Source organism: Triturus cristatus, chromosome 4_2, assembly GCF_964204655.1.
Source record: "Triturus cristatus chromosome 4_2, aTriCri1.1, whole genome shotgun sequence".
Lineage (NCBI taxonomy): Eukaryota > Metazoa > Chordata > Amphibia > Caudata > Salamandridae > Triturus > Triturus cristatus.
The window spans coordinates 952339612-952352752 of NC_140586.1; the positions used below are offsets into that span (position 1 = coordinate 952339612).

Sequence of the window (13141 nt, forward strand, 5' to 3'; positions counted from 1 at the left end):
TTTTTCATTGCATTCACAAACAAATGCAAAAACAAACCCAACATTTATCTTGTAATGGGAAGGTTGAAGTTTTCTAAAAATCAATTGAGACCACCCATTAGCCATACTGTATTGTATTTGATGTACTTGCTCTGCTCCCAAAAATACATTCGAGGATACCAAATTAATTTTTAGCCTCCAATTTCATATTGCTGCAGATTTATAAATACATTTTTGAATGTTCAGTTGTACATTTTGCTTCTATATTGATATACACTTTATTATTTGGCCGACATTACTATGTTTTATGAGCAGTCTAGGACCCCTGCGTAGGTGTCGCGGACACCCAGGTGTCCTTGGAGCACAGGTTAGGAATGCTTATCAAGATGATTTCTAATCAAATGCACTATGAAAAGAGACGTGCATGTAGGAGAACTTTCTAGCATGATTTGCCTTTGCAAATGGATTTGGCATTTCACTTACAAATGATTCATTTTCTACCTCAATGTAAAAACAGGCACATTTTACCATTGATATCCTGATAGCTGTGATCTTGTTGTCTACTACAACCAGATGAACTGGTTCCCTGATGTCATAGGATTCACACTGAGGTGGAACCATGAGTGCGAGGTTAGCAGACACGTCTGCCTGCTTACACTGAATGAATCTAGTGACCCTGCCGCAGGCACACACTCCAGATTCGGTTTCATATTTTATTACACTTTGGTCTCTCCTCTGAATACGAGTGTAATTTGAGCTGTAAACAAGAATGTTGCTCTGTTCTAAAAATATTTTGTATAGGCTACTACATCAGAGCTTAAAATATGAGTAATCTGAGTGACTGCTATATATTCATTCTCTGTTAAGCTGTAAGGGTATGTAGAACCAACACTGTAAATGCAATTTTCAATTTTTAAGTATCGTTGTCTGTTTCTCTTATATGAACACATCAAACTCTGGTACAATTCTGCCTCAACACTACCAGGAGGCAAATGATTTTCCATTAACACAGGTATTACTTGTATAATATTTACTGCATCTAGAATTTGTGTTTCTATAACTACTGTACCATGCACATGTTATAAAAGGAAACCATTAAAATCTTCAAAAACAAAACAATTAGCAGTGAACAGAGGCCCTGCTGCTCTTACACTGTCTACTAAGTGGACCAATTGATGAACATTCATTGTCAAAAATCGTTTATCATATAAATCCTTAAACAGTTGCACAAACAAAAGTAAACGCTGTTCTGCTATATTTAAATCTTCCTGGCTAATGTCATCATTTAATAGCTTATGAATTGCTTTCATAAGTACACAAAAGTGTAAATAGCTTGATCTATCTAAAACATGTTTTAACACAGGCATTCCATAAAATAAAAGAACGTTTCGAAACTCCGAGGACTTCCAATATGGTAGTTCATCAACAGACCTTGGAACTCTACTAACATCCCAGTGTGGGTTTTATCTGTTTCAAATAGCCATTAACTACTTTGACTTTTTCATAAAAAGAGTATGAATGATGCTTATATTCTTTAGTGAACCAGATGGTCATCAACAATTTCATAATGCCACTACATACACCATGCATGTAATCAATCACAAATCCTCTGCTGACACAAAAATGTTTCAAAAACATGAACCACATGGGACCTTTGATCCCTCTAACACTGTAATCAGAAAGTCCACTCTCGATATTTGCTATTGCACTGTGTACATCTGATTTAATAGTATCGAGTGTCCTTGGTGGGCCTTTTGGGTTTTCAGCATTGTAAGGAAATACTCTACAGTGCCCTTTTCCTGACACAGTGACTTCACCCTCTTGTAGACAATGCCAGCACCCAAACTTCCCATCAAACTGGGTGTTGTTTGAAACAAGACAACGAGCTGGTAAATCACATGTGATTGTCAGAAGGGTAGCATGGCAAGTAAAACTACAATTGTTGTGATCTTTAAATGACACTCCACTTTCCAACTGTGCAAGTTCAATATATAATGGTTTTAAGAAAGACCACATTATTGGCTTTTTTGCGGAAACCCAAATACCATATAGTAATATATTTTCACACAGTTTTCTTTGAGATGCAGGCACCATTAAGTACACTGGCCACATTGATATTTTGGAACTTTTAAATACAGGAACACCATCTGTGTTCATTGCAAATGAAAGGCTGTTAGAGTTTTTCAGGAATCCACTCTTGAATAAATCCAAATACATTTCCCCATCATATACATCTTTCATTGTTTGTTTCTCATTCTCCATATAGTGATCAAATCGATGTTTCCTCACCTTTTCTGTAAAATGTTTTCGCCAAAACATAGTCTGTAACTGTGCAATTAGGCTGTGCTGGATGAAATTAGACACTGAGTCACTTTGAATCAAATCTTTCATACAGTGTTGGTTAGGACAGGTCTGAGTCTTTTTATCAACATGTGTATAGCAAGTGGCACAATAGTAAGTAATATTTGGGGCCTTAACACATTTTTTGATGTATTTGTGAAGGTGATACATAGTTCTGAACATTCTATTATCACGTGGCAAGAGAAAATAGATGAGATTCAGCACATAGCCAGCTGCCTCATCACGAATGACAAAGCAACAAAGCAATAGAATGGCCACCCCTGAGCATCTGTTGGAGCCCTCAAAAATAGGTGATGATTCATCTGTGGTATTAGTTTGATCAGAACAAATTTGAATTTCTTCGTACTCATTTTGAATGGTATATCCAACTTGATCCAAAAGTTGTTCCAAACCAGGAACCGAGTCATTAATTAAATCATCTTTAAGCGGAGCATCCATTTCACCTTTTAAGCTGCTACAAAGCGTATCCCAAACAGCATCAATTGGATCATCATCTGTGTCATCTACTGGTGGGGTATAATTTAAATCTATGATGACTATGGAGGAATTTCTTTTCCTGAGAACGACCAACCCTATTATTCCTACCTACTATCATCTACCAAAGATACAAAAGGACAAAAGAAACCCACCCGGCAGACCCATAGTTTCATCATTGGGGAGCCTGACTGAAAATGTGTCTGTCTTTGTAGATCATTTCCTTTTTCAATCAGTACTACAGTTATCCTCTTATATCAGAGACACTAAGAACTTCATTGCCCGCATTGAGAACTTACAATGGGAGTGATCTTTTGTTTTCATAGTGCTTGATATTACAAGTCTATACACATGCATAGACCATAAATATGGACTGAAGGCGGTGGAATACTTCTTGAATAAGAGGGCATTAAAACTGTTAGAACATAACAACATGCTGATTGAGCTCATAAAGTTTTGCCTATATAACAATAGATTTTTATTTCAGGGAGACCTTTATAGGCAGGTTTCGGAGACCGCGATGGGCACCTGCTTCGCCCCCAGTTACGCGAATTTATTCGTGGGCTGGTGGGAGGAGCAGGTGGTATGGTCCCCTTCCAATGCCGCCTGGACAGAAAACATAGTTACATGGCACAGGTATATTGATGACCTCTTCCTAGTTTGGAAAGGGGTCTGTTAATAATGCCAAAGAATACATTAGCCACCTGAACAAGAACAATCTCAACCTACACTTCACAGGCGAGATTAGTTCAGTGGCAGTGAACTATCTCGACCTTGAAGTGAGGATACAAGATGATAAGATAACAACAGCTCTTTACCGAAAGCCGACTGCATGCAATAGTACACTTCATGCCACAAGCAGTCACCCACCGAAGTTGAAAAACAGTATACCATATGGGGAACTCTTGCGTTTGAAACGCAACTGCTCCAGGGAATGCGACTTTGCAAACGTAGCCAAAGAGAGTCTTGAGAGATTCGTAGCCAGAGGATATGACTCAACATTACTACATAACACACTAAAAAAAGTAAGTAAGATACCTAGAAAAAAACTATTAGAGGTCAACAAAAATGAAAAAAAGAAAGAGGAGGGCAAATTTTGTCTAATTACAACTTATTCGGAGGATGCTGATTCCATAAGACACATTTTCCGAAAAAACTGGCACGTTCTGAAAACTGATATAATCATCGGGAATTATATCCCACCAGTCCCATTAATGACCTTTAAGAAAGCCAGGTCATTAAGAGATAAGCTGGTCCACAGCCATTTAGACAACCTCACAACAAAGCAAGGCACATTTGGTGAATTGAAGGGCTTTTACCCTTGTGGCAAATGCAAGGCCTGTGCATTCAGCATTGAGCTATGAAATTAAGGGAATGAAGGAACGTAAAACCATCAAAAAATTCATAACATGTCAAACCACACATGTGGTTTACTGCCTGATATGTCCTTGCAAGTTAAGGTATATCGGCAGCACTATACACAGTGTATAGACTAGGATTTTGGAGCACATGCGTGCTATTACTAATAGGGACATGAGTTATCCAGTGGCGAGACACTTTGCCATAATAGGAACCTACTCCAATATTTTGGGCTGGACCATGTACCACTCCACATTAGAGGAGGGGATAGGGTGCTTAGGCTGAGAAGACTGGAGTCAAGATTTATAATTGACCTACAAACGAAAAGCCCGAATGGTATGAACAGCGGGGAAGAGTTAACGGTGCACCTGGGGACCTAGGTGATCGGCAAAGTGTAGAGAATTAAATGTGACATTATAAATCTCTAAAACCTCTTAAACTAATAATACATAGATGGGTTTTAATTAGCCGATACACGGCGAGAATGAAGAGCATGATGAAGGACTAGGCGGTTCTATGGAACCGCCATTAGCCGATCCACGGCAAGATTTGTAAATAAATGAGGAATACGAATGTAGAAATAACGGGGCACATACACTTGACACAATACCTATTGTGGGGAAAGAGAGATGTTGATTTTATGTATATTGAATACAATTGTAATCAGTAGTCAAGTGTTAAATGCGGCCTTTGTACACTCTAAGATGGCGCCCAAAATGTGTAGAGGCGGAATGGTCCTTCTTTGCTCGCAATTCCCGGAAATGTGACGTTTTTTGTATATATAAAAAGTGGCGCCGCGCTATGTTTACTGTTAACACACTGACGAAGGGAGAACCCGAAACGCGTCTGTGAAGCGCTAAGGAATAAACTGGCCATGAAACCAAACCCGTGAGTGCTGCTGCCTTCTTCCCGGACGGGAGAGAGGGATCTTTTGAGCGGGATATATATATATATATATATGCTTCAATTAGCCAGGAGGAAGCCGAGGCGATGTGAAGGCATCAGGAGGGGTGTCAGGAGGTGGGAGTGGGTGGAGCGAGAGGGGTCAAAGCATGACAACGAAGGGGAGGCCGTCATCGGCAGAGCGTGTATTGTGCCTTGTGACGGTGCATTCAAAAGAGACCCTTGCAGTGATGTTGTGGGGCCGGAGAGGGCATCGCTGCAGAGCTCAGTTAGTGACACTGCGGGACTAACGGTGACATGGCACCAACACTGGCAGCGCGGGACGTTGTGTTGATCATAGATGGTGTTTGTGGCAGCGCTGAGCAGTGGTAGCCTGGGGGTATTACGGGGTCAAAGTCATTGTGTTTGCAGCAAAGACCAGGTGGGATAATGTGCTTTAGTGTGAGGTGTAGCCATGATGATGGTTATTTGCAAAGCCCCTATTGTATATTAGGAGTGCTTCATAGCACTGACATTTCGGTACCCCAGTTAGAGCATGAAAGTGAAGTGCCTGCCATTTTGGATATGATTGATTGAGTGAAAGGATCTTTATTCAAGTACACATCATAGTCATAAAAGATAAAAACATGGAAAACCACATAAATACATTAGGAACTTTAAAACAAGCGAGCCACCATAATTTCCACTGTAGAGGGTAAACTAGAATGGAAAGCGGATGTGGCATGGTGGCACAGAGCTGCCAGCTGAGAGGGGAATCCAGGTTCGAGTCTCCTGTGACTCTGGGCAAATCACTTCATTTTCCCTTACCCACAAAATATGAATCTGCGCCCTTCTGTTATGAAACTTGTGCTTGTGAACTCCAATACCTTCGGGCGGATTAGCGCTAAATTAAATTAAATAAAAAAGTAATTTGCCCAAGATCACAATGCGGTGAAGCGAGGAGACCAGGATTGGAATTCGGTTTGCCCCTCAGACGCTGCCATGTTTTACAGTAGTGCACTATGTATCTTAACCTCAGAAAGTCGACACATAGACCCACCACACGGTATCCTTAATAATCAAAAAGACAGTTGGGACTTGCCTACCTGGGTATTCTGTCAGGTTGCAGTCAAAGGCTTGTGGGAAAGGGGCGTGTGCACGTGAAAAATCTGAGTCCCCTGAAGTAAAATGCTAATTAAAGTTGGTTTTGAAAATCCTAAACTTTTTGATAATTCATATTAATGAAATATGTGAGGGTTAATTAAACCACGTGTATTTAAACTATTTGAATTTAGGGGAGACCTATCTAAAAAAACTCATCACAGAGTGGGGCCCTTGCATTTACTGGGAGCAATGAAAGCTTGTACTTACTGCACAACATGTGATGCTATTGAGAAGTGTATCAGTCACTCACTAAAGGGCATAGTTAGAAGGTGGAGCTGCCTAACAATGAGAGCGTTTTGTGACAAAGCTTGCCAGTGGTCAGTGTGAGTGGGTGGTAGTGCTTAGTAGCGTGAGATACCTGCGTTTGTGAGCAAAATGAAGGCCTCTCTGCTTGGCGGGATAGTAATATTTTACTCATGTGGACTTCTAGACGTTAGCTCTGTTGAATAGTGTGAGAAATAAACAAGGTAGACAGTTTGAGAGACCCACTGTGGCAATGCAGAAAACTGACACTAGTTGGCAGTGTGAGGAGCTGGCACTGTGCAGTATTGTGAGCCGACAGCCCTGGTAGTTGTGTGAGCAGAAGACATTGTGTTGCATTGCGAGAAGCTGGCAAATGAGGATATTTTAGGAAGCTGGAAGTGTTCAGGAGTGTGTGAAGATGGCACTACCGCTATGCAGTGTGAGAACCCTGACCTGAATGTATCATAATTATGGGATGTACTCATGTCACTTTTATAAAACAAATCCCGCAAGAGGAGCCTACAAAAAATCGAGAATGCAATTCCATAGTCTCAAAATTCATTAATTAGTAGCACTTTATCAATCTCATTAATAGCACATCAATATGCCGCCATTTGAAGTGCGTGCGCTGCTCCCTGCAGGCTTGAAAAAAAGATTTCTACTCATTTATGTTGCATTTTTTTATTCAACCCCCAGTGTGTTTCCCTCGTCTTCATTGCTTAATGTTACTCTTGTGAAGGTGTCACTCATTGTCATTAAAATGTCACTCATAATTTCACTGAAAATATGAAACGTCACACATAGCGGTCTGAAACCTTGGCAGCTATGGGGCTTTCTCTGTTATGTGTAAAGGGAGTGGGTTGCAGGCTCTGGCCTTGTCCTTGGACTCAGGGACAAACAGGCACAATAACAGGGGCAGTGTTTTTAATGGGCCAGCACTTCAAAAATACTTTTCTCTTCAGTAATGGGACTTTTGTTTCGCAGTTTTGTAGCAGTACAGAGGTGTTAAAAATACTACAATGTTCCTTGTATATTGAGCAGTTTTCAAGCAACACACAGTGTCAAGTAAACTCTGGTGATTAATTTACCTGCTGGAGAGAGATGGGAGTTTCATCTAGTGGCAGGTTTCATTTGTGTGAGTTAATATCAGAGCGGCCAAGTATTCACATTGCTAATGTGACATTTCCATTGATGCAGTGACTTATGAAAGACATTCCACAACTTGCTGTGAAGGTCGCCTGCTCCAACCGTAGGCCACAGCTTGCCCATGTAACAACACGCAACATGTTCAACCTTATATGCAGCACAGTGATAGTTGCTCATTTATCTTCAGCAACCTACAACCATTGACAAAGCCAATAGTCTGTGCTTGTTTCATATGTAATGTTGCGTTCAATGTCCAAACTACAGAAGCAGCAAAATTCCAGTGGGGCAGCGCACTGCATGTAAAATACAGATTTTGGGCTTCAGTAAAGTGGCAGTTCGTTTTTAGTTGTTTTTTAGTGAGAGGGAGCCTGCAGGCCAGGGTCAACCCTGATTCTTGCACAGCACAGGGCCTTTCAAAAGAGAGCAGGCAGTCCTCAGACTGGGCCCCTTGTAATGAGGAGCCATGTTTTTGGTGGTATTGGTGCCGTTTTGCACAGTTGCAATTTCCCTTAAGCTGTTCTGAAATATGTGGCATGTTAGGGTGGGGCTTTCAACAGGAATAGCGTGTTGCCCTAACTTTGTTCATAAACATTTTATACCAGCTGCTGTTGCCCTGTGTTTATACCATCCCAATACTTCTGTTCTGTTCTCTGCCACTTTAATTTGCTACCCTGTTATTAGTATTATACATATATACCCTGTGGTTTACTTGTACAAAATAACAATTTACATAAGTACTTCGCAATTCAGTTCTATAATATGCTTAATAAATGTGTTAAAAACTTCCACACACAATAATGTAAAGCATAACTAAAAACGGATAAGGTCCCAAAGGCGAGACCTATTGGCTATGCCAATGCTTGTTTCCCCAGCAAACAGCATCAAAAGTCTTTTCCCGTATGAGATGGGGCATGGTTTGTGCTGTGCACAGCTGTATTGCGCTACCAAGCACCACCAATTTCATTGCTTTCTGCATGCTGGCAATGAGTCAGATTATTGCAGCTCCATAGGGATCTGCCTACCATTATATCATCTGAATTGTAATCCCTTTAGCACATACTGGATTATCATGCAATTTCCTCAATGGCATTCGTTGGATGCTTAAACACTTCTTTGTAGTCCAAAATCTACGCATATTAGATGTAAATTGCACCAGGTCAGTGTACTTTTTGGGACGCTTTTCTCAAATTAAATAATCTGTGAATCAGTTTGATATGCTTTGTATTATACCTCTGAAACTTAAACCAGACACAAACTAATTCCTGATTTTTATATCTAGCAGGACAGAATCATGGTTTCATTCAACGTCCTATTTTTCACGTGCGATCGTTCTGTGTGTGTTAGAAAAGATGGTGACTTTCTGCTTTCGGACGATCCCGGTGAAGTTCTTTGTAAATAGCTGGTCGAAAATATAGATGAAACTGGTCGGCCAATCACCGAACAGAGAGATTTTAAAACTATGATTCTTTTCCAATCATCTGGTAAGCACAATAAGTAAATCTTTATATTAAGTTTGCAACTGCAGGATAATGGCACAAATTACCAACCTGATTCAGTAAAAACCTACATTTGAGAATAAATTAATCCAATAATGGTCAGAAAAAATGAACATGCATGTCCTCATATATGCCAGAAACAAATGTAACACTTATGAAAAGGGCTGAAACGTTTAGCTTGGCACAACTATAAGGCAGCCATTTGTGGATAAACTATTTTATTTAAGCAACTTTTTTCAGGAGGTTAAAGTTCAGGTTTACTATGTGTACTGTCTCATAAGGAAATCTTACTTTGTTATGGATAGATTGTACATTTGTCCTTTAATATCAATACCTGTTTATTTATATATTCTGGCTAGCGCGTGAAGATATATTGCAAGTGATCAATGTGTTATCTCTGTTTTGAAGTTTATATATATATATTTTTTTTCTCTCGTTTTTTTAGTGAAGAAACAGTGTTTTACGATTCAAAATATTTTTGAAGACTTAATTGCAGGCTATTCTGGAACAACAGAGGGTCTAAAACAGGTGTTACTTCAAAGGGCACAGGAGGAAGAGCAGTTGATAATGGACTGTGGCAATCGGGGAAGCGCTGGAAGACTTAAGAGGGTGTTACGTGAACTCAAAGAGGAAGAAATTGCAGAGAAAAGATGCAAGGACAAAAAAGCCAAGCAGAGTGGGCTGGATTATATAAGAGTTGGTAACCAAGCTCATGCACGGCTTCTCGGCCTGGTGATGCGAGTTCGCTGATTAATTTGCAGAAACTTGAAAACCTGGCCCTTTTAGCAGGGATGGCTAGTGTCCTTCAGCCAAAATCCACAAGTAAAAATGATGAAGTAGAACGTGAAAATGAACTTGTCTTGGAGTCCCCACTTAAATCAAAATATCATGGACAAAAACATGCCTCATTTTCTCCACGACACCAGTTAATACCGAAAAAACTATTTCCTACACAAGAGCTGGCTGTTTCGAGCAATGTAGTAACACCTACTAGACCCTGCAAACAAGATCAAAAATTTATGGTACCCTTGGCACCACATATTGTGACACCATAAGGTTTTGTAGCCACGGCTCACAGTCACACAGCCTGGCCTACAGTGACTTTCCATCTGCAGTAACACCTGTGGGTGTGAACCGTACCCCTTGCCATGATGACCCGTTTGCAAGCAACGAAAGCTTTGACCATAATGTAAGCAGAGCTGCATGAGTGCTGCCATTATACACATGTGCATATTGTGCAGCCTGTATGCCAGCCTTTTTTTCCTTAGTTAACGTAACATGCCTTTTGGTGCCAAAACCACAACTTCTACCTGTTATCTCTGCAAAAAGCATAGATACTTATTAAAACATAGAATTAATATGGTGCATTCATTCCCTCAACAATAAGGCACATACACCTACCTGTTGAAATATGAATAAACAAATGGAAAACTGTTTGACATGATCAGTATAAATGAGGCCTAATGGTTTCTTTTCTTTTTCCCACCCTCAGGACAATGAAGAATCATTTCATTTGATGACGGAGGAAAGTTCATCATTCAACACTGGGGTAATGTGTTTTTTTTTTTTTTAAGGTACCTACGAAATTGCATTTCCACTTGTATGGCCTAATTATGATTTGCTTTCTCTCTAAGGAAATGGTATATAACTCCTTGGCGATAATGAATCAAAATGAAGGCTATCCTGTTGGCCCTGGATCCTGTCTGAATGAGGAGTGTGTACGGTTACGAGCTGCAAACGAACGCTTGATATTCTGCCTTCCCACGTAAACTGCAACAAATTCCCATTAATAATCCTTTTTTCCACCAAAACAGATGCGTTGCCAAAAGTATGCTTGTTCTGTGAATATTGCATTTATCTGCTGCCTTTGACAGCTGTTTTTATTTGATTATAGCACAGCTGCAAGGACTTGCAATAGGGAGCTGGCGGTAGAGAGTATTTGCAAGCTGCCATGTCTGCTTTGAGCAACTCAAGGAACTTAACAGATCCGGCAGCATCGAAAATATGCAGTCGATCATTCACTGTACAAAAGGTACTTGTTTTCTTTGCCACTCTTTAGCTCAGTTAAAGTCTATATAGGACAAACCTTGTAGATTTACTGCATGACGACTTTGAAATCTTTCTGCATGCAATGTTTTGAAATAGGGCTGGTTTATACTCCTGGAGCTAACCTAGGAAATATTACATTGTTAGCCGTGTATAGATGCCAAATCAAAAAAGCACTATCTTCCTATATATATATATTTTAGAATGTAACCTAACATGATGGCAAATAGTTAATAGTTGTGTTACTTTTGCAGACTGATATGCAGCAGTTGGTGAAGGACTCAAATGATCCTTCACGGTTCAGAGATGTTCTTGTTCCAAAGAGAAAATTGCACACACTCTTGGAGGAAGCCAAGGCAGCTCGGGACAGTGCAGGTTTTCTTCTCAATGGTATCAGCGAAATACTTTTTTCACCAAAAGAACTTGCATCTGCAAAAGGTGTAACGAAGGCTCGTGCTGCAACAGCTGTCCTTGATGAGGAGAAGGTTGATGCATTATTTGGTAAGATATTACAAATGTTCAAATTAACAATCAACTGATCTTCGATTGTGACAATTCATTATTATACATTGTTTTAAAGCTTTGCAAATGTGTTCTTGTATCATATAATTGTACGATGACTCCATCATTACTCAACAGTTGCCTGCAAGAAGAACAATGAGGGTGGCTTATAATTTATTAACAATTTGTGCTGAGTTTGTGCTACAAATGGCATGCAAATCTGCCACAAAGCCTTGAGTTGGGATTTTATTTCTAAATCTGTAGGGCTCAAACTGGATGAAGGCATGATAGCAAATTGAACTTCAAAAATACTGTGCTCACAGCTTTTATTTAGACATCTTCAACTCTCCTAATAATTACATCAGTCAGTCTTGTTCCTAGCACTTGGTTGTAAGGTCCAATTTTGATTTCTGTTCACTATGCTAGTTTCTTCGACTGTTTTCAAAAAATGCTACTTGGGGCTTTAACGGTCATTAGGGACCAGGGGCCAAACAACAGTTGTGTGGTGGCGCTTTGTGTTCAATTTCTGTTGTCAGTCATGTTTGCTCTTTTATAATTCTCACATTTAGTGCAGATTTTGAGCTACAGAAAAGTACTCCTGCTGCCCTAAGTTTTTTATCTAAAGTTTTGAAGGGGATCCAGCCTTTTATCATCAGGCTTCCCATTGCACAAAAGTTAAGACATTGGTTGAAGGTGGACAATTCTGTCCTCTTCCTGAAACTCCAACAGATTTCCTGAATCCACAACTTGCTGCTTCAATGCCTTGCTCTCACCTGTGCTTCTTTGACCAAGTGCACTTAATGTTACACTTATGAACCCTTGTAACACTCACCATAGCTCATCTGGCACTCTAGCTGAAATAATGGAACTGAAACTTTTGAAAGGCAGTTAGCCATATTAAAAACCAAACATAGTGGTGGTAACATGACGCTGAGGTATGTCATTTTGTTATTCCAGAGTTTATGAAGTCTGTGTGCAGGACCAACGGCTGGCCATCACTGGACAACAGAAGTATGAGAAGGAAGCTGGCTATAAAGATTTGCAATGCTAGGAGAGGACTAAAGAAAACTCAGAATCTAGAATCAAACAACAAAGTTGCTGGTTTTCGTTAAGCCATTTGTTCTGGTTGCAATAGTCGGGCCTTTTTTCCCCTCCTTTTTTTCCTGGACTTTTTTTTCTGCATTTTTTTCTCATGTTTGGTATCCTGGCCCCTATGGGGCCATATATATGCTTTTGATAAATAAAATTACATGTTGACACATACCCTTTGAACATTTTTCCTTTAAGCACTGTTTTGTTTAGTCTTTTGCCACTGGTCACCATGCCAAACAGCTTCAGATAATGCTCTGTACCTCAGAATAAGGCAAGTCCCAGTGAGTCAGGAGTATGGGAGTAGCAGCACACGTTGTTAAGCTTATCTGAATGCAAAATATAACATTGTTGCAGACCACTTCTTTTGTATGAAGGTGCTTGTGGTATTTCTGCAGCAC

At 40.0% G+C, this 13141-nt stretch overlaps 2 pseudogenes; one reads left to right on the top strand and one right to left on the bottom strand.

Annotated features, from left to right (window-relative positions):
- Positions 1 to 372: 372 nt before the first annotated feature.
- LOC146839078 (uncharacterized) lies at positions 373 to 7576 on the bottom strand (annotated as a pseudogene).
- A 1323-nt stretch (positions 7577 to 8899) lies between these two features.
- LOC146839079 (uncharacterized) lies at positions 8900 to 12763 on the top strand (annotated as a pseudogene).
- Positions 12764 to 13141: the final 378 nt, after the last annotated feature.